We start from the raw sequence: 16,289 nt of genomic DNA on the forward strand, positions 1-16,289 counted from the left end.
CATTCAGACCATTTCTTATCTAACAGCTGTCATGTGAGTGAACCTTATAATAATTTTTGTTCAGCTTCTGTTGCTGTTTTGAAAAGTCCAGATTTACTCTGTCTACCTCTTAAGGCTTCTGAAAGGTACTGGGATACAATGACAACTCTATAATTATTTCTTTGCCATAAAGAAAGTCATGCACAGCATAAAAAAAAGCAGCAAATAACAGAGTGCACAACTCCAGCATGATAAGCTTACATCATGTACTTGATTGATGTCAGAAAACCAAAGCCATGCATTCAAAAAAACCCAAACCAGCCCCACCAAAAGAAGCCATTATTGTCTAATGATATGTCATGGCCCAACCCCAGCCAGCCACCAAGCCCCAGGCAGCCTCTCACTCACCACCAGCAGGAATAGGGAGAGAATTGGAAGCTGGAAAGTTCCTGGATGGAGATAAAGACAGTTTAATGGGGAAAACAAAAACCATGAACACAAACAAATTAAAACAAGGAATTATTTCATTGCTTCCCATGGGCAGGCAGGTGTTCAGCCATCTCCAGGAAAGCACGGCCCCATAATGCGTAACACTTTCTTGGATAAATGTCATCTCTCCAACCTTTCCCCACTTCTTCTTTCTTCCCCCCAGCTTTATGTACTGACCATGATGTCACATGGTGTGGAATATCTCTTTGGTCAGTTGGGGTCACCTGTCCCAGCTGTGTCTCCTCCCAGCCTCCCATGCAGCCCGACTTCCTCACCAGTGTGGAAGTACAAACAGCAGAAAAGGCCTTGGCTCTGTGTGAGCCCTGCTCAGCAATAACAAAACATCTCTGTGTTATCAACCCTGTGTTCAGCACAAATTCAAAACACAGCCCCATACCAGCCACTGTGAAGAAAGTTAATTCTACCCCAGCCAAAACCAGAACATGACAAAAGCTGAAATATTCCAAAAATCACTGAACATGCATCTCAAAAGACCCCTTTTATAGAGATGCCCACTGCCTTGCTGATGATGTTGATTCAAGCGGTCTTTTGGCACAATAGCAGCTTTTAATCCTTGAAGCCTTTGTAGAAAATGTTGCAGAGAGAAAAGATGACCAAATATGATTTTATTTCTTCCTTCATTTCATAATATCCTTGATATATAATCTATACATGCTGCTAAGAATGTATATTTTCAGAGAATAGGTGTGTGTAAGCACATATTTATTTGTTCCAGAAATACAATGAAAATTTCTGTTTATTCATTTTTAATAAGTCAAACTTGGAAAAACTGCCAACTTTTTAATACTTATCCGTATGAATTTCTGTCAGAATATTTAGCATTCAGAAAATATGACTATACTTTGTAATTTATAGCTTTGATAACTGAATCCAGGGATAAACGGCAAGAAACTAAAAAAAAAACCTTATCAATTTAACCAATTTTATCATACAAGTTGAAACTCCTTTAAAATAAAACAAAACTCATAGTGAAAGAAAAAATCTGACCCACTTGTTTTTGTACCTTTAGACCAGAGTAAAATTTTCCAGCATGTTCATTGAGTCTTTGGAAATATACCCAAGATTCTTCATTTGCATAAGTATTTAATCACATAAATACATGTTCCTCCTTACCTGTGTGAGTTCCCCTGAATAATCAAGTAAACCTTGCTCAAAGCATAGAGTCTCTGTGGTTATGTACAAACAAAAGTGATGGTCCCACACTTGTGCCAAATTTATCACTAGGCATTACTTGACCCTTGATGATAATTTTAGTTACCATAGACCAAATTGTCTGGAACTTGATCCACAAAAATAAAGTCTTGATTGAATGATACCGCTTTCCTTTGCTTAGAGTGCCTTTGTGAATAAAGGTTAGATAAAAATTATAAATCTTTTAAAAATATTAGATTCTTTAATATAGCACTGTCAAATGCTTTCTTTCCATCTAAGGACACAGGGATGGGAAGCCTGCCCAGTCCCCCAGCAGACAGTCCTAAATAGGTCAGTGCTTCTGCTCTCTAAATCTTCACTGGTATTTAACACTGCTTGGGGAAAATGTTTGTCATTTCATTTATTTCAGGTACATGTGTTCACAGTGCACTGTGTAAAGTAGTCCTAGTCCTACTTAATGCCAATTTTTTTCAGCTGTGGTGTAATAAATCATGGAAGTAAAGTCTAGATTGTGAGCTTTCAAAATAAACCTGACCTCACATTACTCAGATTATAACATACTATAACTAGCTGATTGTATTTTGTTACCTACACTCAAATCTGAAGATTCTGAAAGATCTATTAGAAAAATCTAAGGAAGGACATAACTGTTAAATATTTATGGACTCAGTTGAAAGGCATTTAAGGCATATTGCTTAAGGAAATAAAATAGGAGTGTTTCTTAGAAATTGAATATGAAGTTCAAGGTTGATACAAATGTGGAAGTTAAGAGCATTTAAATGAATCAGATATTCAAAGCTAGCTGCATGTGTTTGACTGTACTATTACTCTCTGTGTGGGATTGTTTATTAGAAATTCAAAGACACACGAAGACCTAGTATTTGACTTGGCCTTCAGCTGGAGGCGCTCATATTTCTTCCCAGCTGGACTATGTATACATAGCAGGAAAATGCAGACGAGAGCTACAGGAAGTGTGCATGCTGTTATAAACACATAGCTCAGAAAACAGTGTCTCAAAACTACGTTGACAGGGATTGTCTTGATATTAATGAGATGCCTTTCACCAGCACATATTTCCATAAATGCATATTAATATTTAAAAATGCCATCTAAGATTGAAAAAAATATTTTATGTTTGCTTAAACGTCAGCGTGTTCTAGCTGAAGAATACATACTTAAAACACAGTGCTGAAGAATGGATGCTGCATAAGGGTGCAAATGAAAGAAAAGATTTCTACCAAAAATCCCAAATAAATAAACAGAGAAGTAAAGTGTACTTAAAGATCATATTTGGAAGAAGGCTCTTTCAAGAAGAAAAGAGCTATCCATAAAAAGAGAATAGTATTTGAAAAGGCATTTGAGTTGTGGTGTGTTGTGGCTCTGTGGCATTGCACTGCTTGGCTGAAGAGAGGTTATGAAGAAAGACCCACCCGTGGGAAGACACTGAACATCTCATGTGTGTTTCACTGCAGCCTGTATTGGCTTGTAAATCAGTGACAGCCTCTGCAAGTGCAATGCTTTTTGAACATCACTTTTGAACATGGTTTGGTGGCCTGCCTTGACAGAAAATCTGTGATATTGTTTGTGTATTCTCCCTATCACTTAATAGACCACAGTAAAGAGAAACTTACTTATCTTAGGTGGTTAAATATCCTAATGGATTTACTGCAAGTGGTATGAAGCTGGGTGAGTGTGGCAATTTTCCCCCCCTTTCATCTCCCTTTATCTACCTTTTAGCCTTACCTTCTTTGTCATCAGCTTTTATTATATCTATCCCTTAGAGGATCTGATTCAAAAGGTACTGCTGTCAATGGCAACCTCTCACTGACTTCAAAGGACTTTGGATCAACCCCCAAATGACTCATTTTAAGCAATTGTATTACACACTGCTTTTTTGTTTGCTGTGTGAAATCATTTTCTAAACAAAAAGATGTCAGATATTTGCTGAAATGGTAAAATGAGTGATGAAGAAAAATAAATCATTCAAAGGTATTTCTTCTAGGACTTGTCCAAGTTTAACCAGAGACAGTCAGTTTCTAGAAATCCATTTACATGCATATTGATGCAAAAGCTACTCCATATATTAACAAAATGAATATCACTGATACCAATCCCATAGCAGTTTTCACCATGAAAAAAACCCTGTACTTTTCCCCCTTTTGCTCTGTAACATATTATTTGTGGCTTGTCATTGTGATAGGGGTTTAGTTACAGTTGTTAAAGCAGCATTACCTAATATTTTATTCTCATATACAGTGACACACTTGAAAGCACAAGAAAGCAGTGACCACATAGTAGATTAACTGTGGGTTAAACTGTTTCATATGGATGTCACTGGCTTGAATGTAGTGCATTTTGGCACAAATCAAGAAGCATCTGCTCTGAGAAACAGTGGATAATGCAGTGATAAAAATTCAGTCTATGAGACAGCACCACTACTGCCACTGCTACTTGGTCAGCAGTAGGAGATCTCCCTAAAATTGGAGAGCCATTTTGCCTTAGCTCCACATATTTTGGTGATATATGCCAGAAACTTAAAAGCATAACAAAGCTATTTTTACTCACAGTTTATTCAATGCATGGTTTATTGCATGACAGGGATTTTCACAAAGCAAATCTGAAATCTGCTTAACAGCATGGAATTTCTTGGGCCTTTCTCTCTTGCCCAACTCTCCCAGAAGAGAGGATGTATGAGTCTGAATTATATCTTCATGTGCTACAGCAGCCAACTTTTCTCCACTGCTTATATTATCTAGTTTAAAAGCAGGTGATAGTGCAAATGGGTTCAGCATGTGCTAATAAGGCATCATAAACAGATATTATGTCAATTTTCAAAAATTACAGTAGCTCCTCTCTTTCAGCTATAAACACTGCCAAGAGGGAAACAATACACTGCATTGCACGATTCTTAGGGTAAGCTCATACACTGTAAATAATTCAAATTAGTAACATGAAAATCTGTGCAGCTGGGCAGAAGTTAGACAATGTGTCTTTCATGTTGGAAATGATTGATAGGACTGGCCAGTGTGTATGGCAAAAATCTGAGGATGGATTCCAAATAAACCATGTCACACAATTGGTTATAACCCAGTAGTCAGTGTATGCTGGCAAACTGCATAGAAGAAAGGTGTACCCTATCTGCTGGAGGAAAACGAATCTACTTATGTCATGCATTTCTTAGCCTGAACTGGCTAATGAATATTCTTTACATTTTTGCATTATTATTATTATTATTACTGCTACAACTACTACCATTTTCTTTGTGTGCTCTTGTTTTGAAAGAAATTGTACTTGATCTGTAACATTTCCTTCGATGCTAAAATTAAGGACAAAAATTAGCGATAATCTCCTATATTTATCTACTTTCTTGTCCTGTTTGTCAGCGGGACCTCGCTAAGTTCAAGCTTATTTTCACTTGACTCTCTTGGTTTCTCTTCATTTTTAGACTGCTTATGGTAGTTAGTTAATTGTATGCTTTCAGGTCAAGCAACATCAAGACTAAAAATCTCCTAAAACTAAGTCAACCAGTAGAATTAATTTTTATGCTATAGAAAAAAATGTTGCAGTGTCCCCATTTCCGTGCTTGCAGGAAAAATTGAAAATAGAAGCACTAACACTACAAATACAAAACTCCACCTTACTCTTCCTCCAAACTATCATAGAATGTTTGGGGTTGGAAAGGACCTTGAAGTTCATGGAATTCCAACCTCCCACCATGGGCAGGAACACCTCCCACTACCCCAGGTTGCTCAAAGCCTCATCCAACCCGACCTTGAACACTTTTAGGGGTGGGGCATCCACAGCTTCCCTGGATAACCTGTTCCAGTGCCTCACAAGATAATTTTTTAAATGATATTTTTAAAATATTTTTTTCATAATTAAAAACTGAAGTTATGAGAAAGGCAGTTAAAAAGATATCCTTTATAAAAAGAATATAGAAGAAATATATAATAAATAAAAAATAATATTAGCCCTGACAAGATATATTTGAAGCCAAAACAAAAAAAAAGCTAGTAAAGGTTTTGAAGAGAAAGTTATTAAAAGCAAAAAAAAAGACTTTTCTTGCCTTTTAAGTGCATCAGAACCAAGAACCTGTCTAGAGAGCTGATGGAACTCATAGATGATTGATGTGGAAAAGAAAGATAAAAACCATAGCAGAAAAGCAAATTAGATTTAGTTTTGTCACTCAGGAGAAAATCCTAAAGTCTACTGGTTGGGTTCATTCTGCATGACACGATTCTATAGAACAGCTTAGGCTGAATCATCAATGAAACCTGCTTTTAGCAAATCCAGGGGGAAAGAGGATCAAATTACTAAGTTGAACCACCATGAAACCGCCTGACTTTAGGTTGGTGCTTTGCTTCTGTGCCTAATTTTCATTCCTGGCTTCTTCCACCTGCTTCCATTCATCACATATTACAGACTTAGAGCCTTTTGTGGATTTGTTCTAAAAGACTTTACTGACACTGCAATCTAGGGAGCACTCCCAGGAGCTGATGGAACTCAGGCACTCAGATGTTCCCTAAGGCATCTCTCAAGTGTCGGAAAGGTGAGCACTTCACTCATGCAGTCTTTTCCTATTGCTCTAGCCTTGCTGCCAGCATTAACTCAAGACTTTCAAAACAAATCAGATATGAATATGATGAACCACCAACGGGGCAAAAGGAACAATAGCATATGAAGAACTGAGAGCAAAACAAAGAATTGCATTAAGCTAGCATATAAATCCCTGACCACACTTAAAAACCACTAATCTTGATTCCTAAATATATTATCTGTAAGATAATAAACAGTACTGAAAGTGTGAAAAGGAAATGCTTCCCTACTTTTCTTGTAATACTAGGAATAGGAAGTATTCAATGGAAATCCAAGGCAATAACTGTAAGAGAAGCAAAAATTTCTTTTTTTTCTCTATACCACTTCTAACTAACATTGTCCTATTAATTGCTGCAGAAAACTGTGAAGGCCTTGAGCATAAGGGAATTGAAGGAGGGATTTGAACAAAATCACAGAATTAGGTTACTCAGTGACTGTTAAAAATGAGGATCTTGATTCAAGTTCCAATGAGAGTCTCTAGCCCATAAGTTGCCAGAAACAAGAACCTACACTGTGCTGTAGGTCCATTGTGCTAAAGTATGCTGTATCCCACTCTGAAGCACCTCATGCTAACTTGTGCTTGTTGGACAGATGCTTGATTTGACCAGTTGCAGTCCTTTTTATTTCTTTATATGAGTAAAGACAGAACATGGAGCTTGTATTTTGGTTTGCATTTTTTTGTTTGTTTGTTTGTTTTAAACAAAGTGACTTACATAGGATAAAATGTGGCAGCAACTCCAACCTTGGTACATACTGTTTCTTTAATGAAGAAACTAGCTTCATTCTAACCTAAAAAACAAAAAAAAAAAAAAAAAGAGAGAAGGGAACAGTGTACATAATAATTGTGTTATTTATGATGAATAACCTTTTTTCATGTTTTAATTGGAACAAATTGGCAAGCAGCTACTCACAGATTCACAGATACTAATCACAGAATTCAGGCGTTCTAAACATTTCTGACAACATGTTTATTATCTTTTCTTTCACCATTTTAATATTAAAAGGCCCCTACAGTTCATTATGCTGTTAACAGCAGTTCAATATACACAGAGAGCCCATATATAGCTATCGACTATGTGTAAAAAGAGGAAAAGAAGTATGGAGTGAAACTTCTTTTGTATAAACAAAAGAGAATCAAACAGTAGTAAATACATACACTCCAAAGTGCACAACTTTTTGCTAATAAATTCTCCATAAAACATTCATTTAGGTAATGTGAATTTGATTATTATTTGTAGTAGTAATAGTAGTATTTCAGCATATTGGATATCAGATTGTTGTTACTACTTCTGCATAAGAAGATGTAAAAGGGAAAAATCCTCCTTCAGTCTGTGGATCAAATAAGGTAAATTATCAGATAGTCTATAACAATATCTAACACAGATTATGAAACTTGCTATGTATTCCCAGTGTCTCCTGGATGAATATCCTACTTTTGGGCGAACTGCTGAGACCACCTTCATCATGAGTAGAGTCTGTGAATAACATTGACAATCCAGTTTCTAGTCCTGCAAAACAGCTTAGAGACTATTACAAGTAAATAAGTCAAAATGTCCTCACACAGAACAGTGACAGGGGACAATTAAAATTAATAGAAACCCTACCAAAGTCGTGTTTCCTAAGCAGACCCAAAGCATTCAGCCACAAAGGTCACATGGATTTTTTTCTCCAATGAGTAATCCTCTTCCCCAAGTCCTGTCCTGAACACAAGAAGCTGGTGATTCTGTCCATCGCTTCTTTTCATCTGGCATAGAGAACTGGAAAGCAAAGTCTGAAAAACTACATTTCCCCCCCACTCTGCAGTTTCCACAGACAGTGAAGTAGAGAGAACAGAATTTGTACTTGCATATCATCTTTCATAACCACACTGTGAAGCCAATGAAGGTAATATCTTCCTTATATTGGTCCGCATTTATTTCTGAGGAGCAAGTCCAACAGAGGCCTGCCAAATTGGGGGCTGTTGGTTGATGCATTCATTAATTGCACCAAACTGTAGAATCAAATTGGTCCAAACTAATTATAAAAGACATTCCTTCACTCTATAAGTAGACATATTAGCTACATATATATCATGTGATTTGGAATTAGGAGGAACTGCCACCAGTTCACACTTCTATGCATTTTAGAAGCACATACTTTTTAAAAATAGTTGGAAAAATCACGTCCATATAAAGTGTAGCCTTGAAAGTTGAGGGGCTCACAGGTGCACCCATCTCCTGGCAAAATGAGGAATAATACAGTGAGAAAAAATGAAAAGTCAGTGAGGAAAAAGCATAAAAAGATGTAGGAGCAGTAGTCCTGCCAATCCTCAACTGAAGATCTATATGCATTGCAAAGGGGGTGCCTTTTGAAAGAAAATTAGAGGATTTTTTACTTCCCTCAATTTTATTATGATATGTAATTGAATTTGTCACTTTGCCAAGAATCCAGCTAAGGAGATCTTTTTAGCAGGAATGAAAGGTAGGATAATTTTAAAACCAAATCTTTAAAGGTATATGGATTTTGTTTGGCATCATGTGTTTTCCCTGGATAACCTTTATTTTCATTATAAATTGCGTCTCTCACTTCACAAATGATGACTATCACTGTGTGGTGGAGAATTGAGAAATTATGCACACCCAGCTGGTATGCTAATCGTGTGCTGTTTGTTTAACAGCAGCATCAGGAATAAAAAATTGTCTTCACTAGTTCTCTGAAAGCCTTTACAAATAACAACACTTATGTAAAACTTAAGGTCTGAATATTCTGTGTTTATGAGTAACAGGATATTATCATATTAAAATCATTACTAAGCTAGTGCCTGAATATTTGTTCTGAATCCTGTCAATACTCTAATGGCAGTAGTCTTGGAAACTACACATCTGCTACAGGATTAATTACACACATAAAACATTATCATTGCCCTACATCTCCTATGAGGTAGAGAGGCTGCTAGGATGATTAATGGCTCTGTATGACATACAAGGGAATAAATGTAAATGTTACCCAATGGATAGGAAGATCTGTTCCTTGTTTATATTAGAACAAGCTGAAATACCTTATTGGTGCAATATTATTCTTTAAGGTCTGCAGGCAATGTTAAAAAATCCTAATCCACAAATTCTACAACATTTGCTGTACTGTTGAGAGAATTTCTATCTGTCATGGTGTTTTGAAATATTTTGAACATGGAGGGGCCCCCCCCCCCCCCCGTGCTCACAGGTGTATTAACCAGGTTCCCAACTTGGTGAGTCACCTTTCCTGCTTATTGTAAGTAGTGATGATGTTTCTAGGGCCAGTGTTAGACCTAAGCCATTAGGAACTTCTGAATTTTGACTTAGAATAAGTCTTCAGGCACAACAGGGGAAAAGCATTTCCTTTTATAGTACGTCAGGGAGCATAGGATCAGTTGTGACAGAAAAGAAGGAAAACTGGAGGAAATATTTAAAAGACAGTCCGTTGTTTACAATTAAAATTAACAGAGCAGAGTTCAAAGGTGACATACCAGTATGCAATTAAGGCCATGGGCAGCCCCAAGCAAGCAATTAGGTGAGAATTATAACAAATGTAAACTGGAGCTAATCTATTGATCATGTCACTTCTTCACGCTTCATTATTTCTTTAGACGTCCTTTAATAAAGACCCCAAGTGGTCCTCCATACCTTTGTCACTGAAATCTGAAATACTAGATTGCAAAGACTGAGCCCTTTGTTCTTACAAAACTATTTGTTTCTGTCCCTGCTAACTCATACTTCCTTCCTTCGGAGGATCACATCCTACATGTGGGACTGAGAGCTGTGGCAAATCATGAACACTGCAAAGCTGTTTGTCGGCAACGCCCTTAAAGCACAAACACGTTCATAAGCCAAATAAATCTCAGATGCATTTTGTAATTTATACTTGCATTAATATAAAATTTTGCAGCCTTCTCCCCAGGTGGGATACAGCTTGTATGTAGCTCAGCAAGCAGCATTCTGCAGGAGACCCATCACAAAGTAATTGCAGAGAAGGTGGAGCCAGTTGAGAACTGACTGATACTCCAGTGACATGGCAGAGCAAAGAAAGTGGATGCTGAATGGTGCCATAACCTGTGTCATTGCCCATTTTGTATATTAAGATGGCAATAAACTTGCCACTGATCATTTGTATTGGGGTACACAGGAAATATTGCCCAAGCTACATGCCAGTGCAGATGGGAACTCCACAGGTGAAAGAGAAGGTGAAGGAGATCGTGTCCTACCTTGATTTGATGCAAAAGGGATAGGTGCAGACCACAAGTTAAGACTCTGACCCCCAGATATCCTGCCCCTTGATACAGCACTATACTGTTTTTATACTTCTTTCTTATCCAAAGCCACCTGTATTAATTTCTTTTCACAGAGGTGTGAAAATAAAGAATGTGCATTAATCTCTCATATCTGCATGTTCAAGTTCTAACTGCATGTGCTTTTGGTGCTCGAGTGAGCAATGTGGAAACCTGAGCCTGATATAAGCCACTCTATAAAGTGCTTGGGCTCATAGCATCCATGGTAAAGCCTGGAAACAAAATAGGATGGTATATTCATTTTCCACACTTCGTTACTTCTAACTGAATGCTTAAAGCTAAAATCAGACCTCACCCTCTGATATTACCCTCGTACCAGATATTGAAGTCCCAGCTTTAATTCATTTATATATCCCGAAGGTTGTGCTGCCACAGACACATTACGGCCAGGCTACAGACTTCTTTTCTCCCCAGTGAGCACTGTCAGTGGCAGGTTTTGAATGAGTGCCTGCTTTCCTTTTGCTCTTGCTGACTTTATGTGTATGATCTTTTCTATATAAGACCGCTACTTTATCAGAGGAAGGTAGTCCAGTATCTCACTAGTGTGACTCATCACATTTCTCATTTGTGAGGCTGTTGTTGCTACTCCAGAAAATCTGGCTCTGTACATCTGAGAGGTATGAAGATACCAAAGGCATTATAGACTTCTGCAAACACACCTGTGTTTAGCTTTTCCTATCATCTGCATCTGGACTTTCAGCATCTCTCAATTTATCAACTTCATGGATAACTCACATAGCTCAGGTGCCTGCCTAGTTACTGGGAATCACAACATATGAGATGCGCTGTTGCACTACATCTCTGGAGGCTGAGTCGTGTCTTTAAGTGTCTAAATGTGTCTCCACACAGGGCCCTATGCTCCAATTATTTCTGCTAGGCTTAAAATTATTACAATGATTGTCACAGAAGAAGAGATCAAGTCCTGCAGCCCACACACCTTATAAGATATCTGGTCTGTTTACCAAAAGAAAGCAAACAAAACTTTTAGACAGCATTCCTGTCACCATTTTGGACACTTAATTTACTCAAATCTGAAGTCGAATATACTTTAAGTCACTGAGCTCCTAAAAATTACATGGGAAAATTATTACCTATATTACAGAAATCTTGTTGTTGTTCATATAATTGTGCCTTTTTGAGGAACATGTATTATATTAGTGATGAGGTGTAGAGAGTATAAACAGAGTTTGTAATTAATAACAGCAGAGCTTACCAAATTCAGATAAATAAAATTTTGAGTTAAGCTTCATAAGTACTAGCAGCATACAGTATAAACAAGACATCTTGTGGTAGGCTATAATGACCACATTATCCTAATCAGCACAGTTGTACTCATCGTTAAAATTTAATTAAGGTTTTCCCTTTGCTTTGTGTAATTATTAGAGAACCTTCCTGTGAAGTCTAATTGCCCTATCATAAACAAACAGAAAAGAGAAAGCTCCTTTGTCCAACAAACAAGCTTTCCCTTTACAGCAAAAATATCACATAATAAAGATTTTCAGAAAGGATTCAGTCTCCGAAAGGCATAATTAAAGTGCTGGAAGAGAAGAAACAGCTACTGCAGGCTTAAGAGATTCTGTGCAACCCCTACATTTTTAGAAAACACAAGGGAAGAACATGAGCATCACAAACAAGAGACACCCTAACTTCCATGACTGTCAGAGAAGAAATACACTGATCTAGCACAAAGGAGCTCCGCCCTACCCCCTCCCCACTCCCCGCCTCTGACTAGATAGCAAAGTGGAATCTCTTTTGTGTTCCCAAGTGCCAGCTATGCATCAGGGGGTGGATGCACCTCCTTTACATCCCATCAAGCAGCACGCAACTCCTGCTTTAGATAAAAAAGGCAGTTGTGAAGAGTTTAGCAGGGTTAAGTTTATAATTGCTTTTACCAACAGTAAGATAGTTGAGGATATGTTTTTTGCCTTGTCAAATATTAGAGTGAAACAAATGTAATGCACAATGGTTTGCTTCCTCTAATAATTTAAGTGGATAAACATGTTCTTAGTATACAATCACCGTATTGCTAGTTTTTGATGCTTTTCCACACTACAATAAAACATTTTTGTCTTACATTGGCAAACAGGACATTTTTGTTTTTTCAGAGAAATATCTTAAGAAATTATGTTGATGTCTTGTTATTCCACAGTTGCAGGATTATGCAGTTTCCTACATTCATACTCTTGCAGAACACATGGTGGAGGATAATGAGTGTTTTGTGTGCAAAAAATGCAGAGGAGATGTCCATCAATAGCTGGAATTTTATGTGTTGCAAAATGATTTTTGCGTTTCTTGCTTCCTAAATCAATCTAATCCCATAAGTGCAGTCCACTTCAGGAGATGCATTAGATCATACAATTATATAATTCATGTAATTGAATTTTGTTTATGGTTGAAAGTGGTAAATAGAGCCAAAGCATCCTCTCTCAATATGGTGTTGGAGACTCCAGAAAGAACAAATTTTGTACTCCTCTGTGAAATCATTAGAAACTCACAGGTTCCTTTTAATTAATAATCAATAAAATGTAATCCTTACAAATTACATTTGCCTAAAATCCTTAGACATGTCTCCTTGCTTCTAAATTTGTTTAGGATTGAACCTGTGCATTATGGTTTCACCCCAACCAGCAGCCAACCCCAGGCAGCTGCTTGCTCACTGCCTCACCAGTGGGATCAGGGAGAAAATTGGGAGGGTAAAAGCCAGAAAGCTCACAGGTTGAGACAAAGAAAGTTTAACAGGAAAAACCAAAGCCATGCACACCACCCAAGCAAAACAAGGAATTAATTCACTGCTTCCCATGGCAGGCAGACATTCAGCCCTCTTCAGGAGAGCAGGGCTACATCATGTGTAACAGTGACTTGGGGGACAAGCCTACCATTCTCCCACAGAAGTTTTATATTAGATCCCACAGATTTACATCCCACTGACTCCAAATAAGTACAAGTTCATCTTAAATTGCCTGCTGAAATCCCATTAAGTCAGTGACAAAAAAGCGGTACTTACAGTTGGCTTCACTCATTTTTTTGCTTGTCTTTGGCTATACTTAAGCCCATGTGTAAATCTTTGATAGGTCTTTGTTTCCCTTGACAGGCAAAGTTTTCTTCCCCCCAGCTGGCTAATCAGATGCATGATGCAGCAAAACAAGCAAGGCTCTTCCAAAGACAAGCTTAAGTTCAAATTCTGCAAAAGGAGGGCAGCTGCATTTGGAGGCAGCAAGTTGAGTTGAAGACTGAAGTTTTTCAAGAAAGGGTTCAAGGCATAGGGTATATTTTGTAAAATATGCAAACTCTGGTCCTTGCTTTTCTACTCATAGCTTGATCCTGGGAAATCACTTAGTGTGAGCTCACTGATAATCCTAGCTTTTGCATATTGTGTGACACCCTTAACAGTTTGAGAAATGCAATAATTAGGTGTCTAAATATTTTTGTTTAGTAGAGATGGAAAATGAAGATTTTAAACACCAGAGGCATAGTAAGGACATCCATATTAATGTTTGTGAGGATGTGATGAGAGCACCCAGTGCCGTTATGTGGCAACCATATGATTAGAGAGGAAAATTAAGATTTCTGAATGAACATTTTGAAGTATACCTTTGTAATTTAAGAAATACAAATGATATGCAATAACATCATTACAAATCATCCATCTTTGAATCAAATTACTTTATGCCAAGTTTCATAAGGTATTTATAGATAAATGGATTTAAAATTAGATATTTTTTCATATATAAAAATATTAGTCGGTCTGCTTTATAAAAAGTGATACAGATTAATCACTATGAAGCACACACATTGCTGTTTTACACACAGTAATATCAGCTGTGGATAGCCATGAGGGTATCAGCTGTATATCTGTGTGGGTGAACAAACTGAAGGTAATGAGATCAATTTGGCATGGAATAATGTTGCAATGCATATATTGGAACATTTACTGTGTCTAGTCTGACTAGCCTTTTCCTACTTTTTGGAAGACTCTTGATTAAATTATTTGTTTTTTAGAAATTTACAACTTGTTATTTTTGTAGACATTAAGCTGGTTAAAAATATTAGACATGCTAAGCCATTGCTAATTTCCAAGACATTTCTCCAAGATAAACTCAAAAACTTTTTTTCTCTGACATTTTTCCCACTTCTATATGTTTCAGAACAATCTGGTTTTCAAGTAAGCTAAATACGAGAAATAACATGAGTTTGTAGAGTAGTAAAAATAAGCATTTCAAACAGCCTGAAGTGTGAAAATACTGAGCTACATGACTGGATGCAATAAAAAGTATAAAGGAGATAATCAGAGATGAGAGCTTTCATGTGAATACATCTTTAGTAGACTGAGAACCCAAATTTGTTACCACAAAAGAGGAATGACTGAATACAAAATGTAACAGAAGCCTGCGAAATGCTGAGGGACACAGAGGCTGTGGGTATGAAGTGATGATTCACATTTAACACAACAGAAGAACTAACAACCACACAAACAAAACTATCAGGCTTAAAGCTGGAAAAGGGAGCTTACCTGTGCTAGTTATCTTAAGTGAAAAAAGTATTAATGTACTCCATATGAAAATGGAACAATTAGATACACTCCGCCCTGGAAGAGGGATTTACCAGGAGGCACATTCAGAATTGAGGTTATGTACAGCGGTCCATGTCCCTCCATCAGCAAGTTGACAACAAATACAAGGAGGAAAAGCTAAGCTAGCTTTGATTCTCATACTTCTTCACTTAGCAGAGGTAAGAGACCGTGATCAGTAACAGAACACAGAACTTAAGAGAGCCTGATGGCACTATTGCATTCTTATAATTGAAGAACTCTGATATATTAATTTCTCAGACAAGGTATGAAAAGACTTTTGACAATGAAGCTAGGAATTCTGGTTCTACAAACAGGTTAAGGTCTGTAGAAACATCTACAAATATGAATGTTTTAATAGAATCAGAAAGTGTTGTACATTTCTGGTTAAATATACAAGTAGTAGAGTCATTGAATATATGACTTTTCAGTTTATTTTTGCATCTCCTTCTGGATGCCAGATTTTACACTTTCCACATTCTTCTGAGATCCTTTTAGTTCTTATATATGAGTATTTTGTTCTAAAGCAGCTATTGAAAACAAACAACGAAACCCCACATACCTCTCTCTTTTGCTACAGAATATTTCTGTATTAGTTGTGCAGGCATGCAAGTCCAGAAGGACTGAGCTGAAAAGGAGTGATTCCTGGCTCATATGAACTGAAAATACGAAGAAACCTTTCAACTTAATTTAGGGAAGATACATCTTTGACCTTGAATGCATTTTTCTAAAGTAATTTTTAGGGTGTGGTGTGGCTTATCTTTTGTTATGTTTTCACAGTTTCTCATACAATGATAGCCCAACCTGTGTCTCTAGTAAAAAATGATCAAACACAGTACAATAGTGATATCAGTCCTTCATTATAAGCTTCAAAAAAGATAGATGTTAATCCTTGCTAACCTATGTTAGCTAAATATACAGCTTGTTAAAAAGCATGAATATCAGTACCGAGCTTTAAAAATTACATTTTTTAATCCCAGCTACACCTGCAAGAGAAATTTTACTTTCTGAATTCAAGCACGTGTGCAAGTTTGTATATGAAGTCATATTACATCCTACTTAAATGTGCTATAAACTTTACAGCCCTTCATAAAAAAAAAAGTCCTGTTGACTTGAAATGGCTGTGAGCCTACTTTGTAAACAGATTGCACAAGCCATTTAAGAGTAACATGAGAGTGGGAT

At 37.1% G+C, this 16,289-nt stretch overlaps 1 long non-coding RNA gene across 1 annotated transcript; it reads right to left on the bottom strand.

The window, feature by feature from the left end:
- Positions 1-391: 391 nt before the first annotated feature.
- LOC121657371 lies at positions 392-15,744 on the bottom strand. The gene is made up of 3 exons (XR_006013593.1): positions 15,670-15,744; positions 6,951-7,026; positions 392-428 (listed from the first exon to the last, which is right to left on the bottom strand). It is a non-coding gene; the product is annotated as an uncharacterized LOC121657371 (long non-coding RNA).
- Between the last annotated feature and the right edge of the window lie 545 nt (positions 15,745-16,289).

Source organism: Corvus kubaryi, unplaced genomic scaffold (assembly GCF_017639235.1).
Source record: "Corvus kubaryi isolate FWS band 111438036 unplaced genomic scaffold, C.kubaryi_AGA036_p1.0 split1-37296, whole genome shotgun sequence".
Taxonomy (NCBI): domain Eukaryota; kingdom Metazoa; phylum Chordata; class Aves; order Passeriformes; family Corvidae; genus Corvus; species Corvus kubaryi.